The sequence below is a fragment of the Orycteropus afer genome, unplaced genomic scaffold (genome assembly GCF_000298275.1).
Source record: "Orycteropus afer afer isolate SDZICR_OR568_19922 unplaced genomic scaffold, OryAfe1.0 scaffold00168, whole genome shotgun sequence".
NCBI classification, from domain to species: domain Eukaryota; kingdom Metazoa; phylum Chordata; class Mammalia; order Tubulidentata; family Orycteropodidae; genus Orycteropus; species Orycteropus afer.
This window is the reverse complement of record NW_006921755.1, coordinates 7,238,984-7,241,387: the sequence shown is the minus strand read 5'-3', so window position 1 is coordinate 7,241,387 and position 2,404 is coordinate 7,238,984.

Sequence of the window (2,404 nt, the reverse complement as noted above, 5' to 3'; positions counted from 1 at the left end):
TTAAATGGGAAACCTAAAACTATACAGGAGCTCTGGTAGCATAGTGCCTAAGGCACTTGACTGCTAACCAGAAGCCACTCTGGTTCAAACCCACCAGCCACTCCCCAGAAGGAAGATTGGGCAATCCTACTTCCTTAGTGATACTGCCTCGGAAACCCAAGGAGGGGAATCACTGTGAGTTGGGGCCAACTCTATGGCACGTAACAACAACAACAAAACTACACAGTTTCTCAAGGAAAAGCTAGGGGAAAATTTAAAACCAAACAAACCAAATGCCACTGCCGTGGAGTCAGATCCAACTCATAGCGACCCCTCCTTGGGTTTCCGAGGCAGTATCACTACGGAAGTAGGTTGCCCAACCTACTTCCTTCCAAGGAGTGGCTGATGGGTTTGAACCACCAGCCTTCTGGTTAGCAGTCACATGCTTTAAGCACTACACCACCAAAGCTCCCAGGGCAATTTTAGAGGCTTAATATATGGCATAAATACACTATCAAGCATAACCCAAAAGGCACAAACAGCAGAAAATAAACTAGATGAATGAGACCTTCTAAAAATTAAATTTTTATGTGCTTCCAAAGACTTCTCCAAAAGACTCAAAAGTGAACCTACAGATTGGGAATAAATATTTGGTAATGACATATCTAACAAGGGACTTATCTCTAGAATTTGTAGAAAACTCCAACACCTCAACAACAAAAAGACAATCCATTTTAAAAATGAGTAGAAGACATGAATAGACACTTAACCAAAGATATTCAGGCAGCCAACAAACATATGAAGCAATGCTCACAATCATTAGCCATTAAAGAGATGCAAATCAAAACAACGAGATACTATCTTGCCCCAGCACTAGTAGCAAATTTCAACAAGACAGAAAATAACAAATGCTGGTGAGGATGTAGAGATTGGGACTTTGACATACTGCTGGTGGGACTGTAAAATGGTACAACCACTGTGGAAAGCAGCATGGAGATTCCTTAAAAAGTTGGAATTAGAAATATCATTTGACCCAGCAAATCCAATACTAGGTATAAATCCTAAAGAAGTGAGAGCAGGACAAAAACAGATATATGCATATCCATGTTCATTGCGGCACTATTTACAATGGGCAAAAGATGCAAGCAACCTAGGTGTCCATCAACTGAAGAATGGATAACCAAACTATGGTACATACACACAATGGAATACTACGCACCCTAAAGAATAATGTAGAATCTGCAAAACACTGCATAACGTAGATGAATTTGGATGGAAGACATTATGCTGAGTGAAATAGGTCAATCACAGAAGGACAAATATTGAATTAGTCTGTTACTGTAAAAAGTCAAGGAAAAGTTTATCTATGGAAGGAAATTTTCTTTATTGGTTATGAGGGGTGGGAGAGGAGGGGAGGGAACACTGTTAGATAGGTAAAGACAAGTATTGATTTGTGTGAAGAGAAGTTCAATGTACCAAATGTGAATGATCAATATTGCGGCATTGAGGATGAGAAAGACAGAGAGAGGTACATGGTGGGTACAGACAACAAAGATGAATTCTTTTGCACATATAGTAAGTACTGTGTTGTCAGTGAAGGCAAACTTAGATATATGGGTGGATAGATGGGTGGACAGGCTGAACTATCAGGTGTGTCTATGCAGGGGGGAGTGTGCCCAAGACCATGTATAGGGTTAGCAGACAATGTTTACACAAGTGTATTGCTATGTTCTGTAAGAATTCCCAGGTATATAGTAGAGCTGACAAGGGACAAGGTTGTAGTCACATATTGGCCACAGCCAGATACCCAGAGGGAACAAGTAGTTGGATCTGTGGGCTCGGAACCATAGTCACAGGGAACATCGGTCTCAATTGGCATAACACAAAACATTGTTCCACATCCTACTTTGGAGAGTAGCAACCAGGATCTTAAAAGCTTCCAAGTGGCCATCTAGATGCAGCAACGGGTCTCTCCTCATCCAGAGCAAAGAAGAATGAAGAAAACCAAAGATTCATGGAAACAGTTAGTCCAAGCAACTAGTACCCCATGCAATCTTCAGCCTATATGACCATGAGACCAAAGAACTAGATGGTGTCCAGCTAGCACTATCAACCACTCGGAGGGGGATCTATATAGGAGATCCTGAATAGAGTGGGAGAGCAATGTGGAACAAAACTCAAAATAATCACACACACAAAAAAAGAAAAGACCAAGTTTGTTGGTCTGATAGAGCCTAATGGAACCACTGAAAATACGGCCCCTAGCTGCCCTTCAGGTCTGGAATTGAACCGACTCTTGTGGCTTCCAGCAAAACAAAAGACAGGCATATGAGGTGAACATTTAACTGAGGTAGATACACTCGTTGGAAAGAAAAATCATAGGAGAATAGATGGGCTGTGTATGCACAGGGAGACAGCTCAGGGG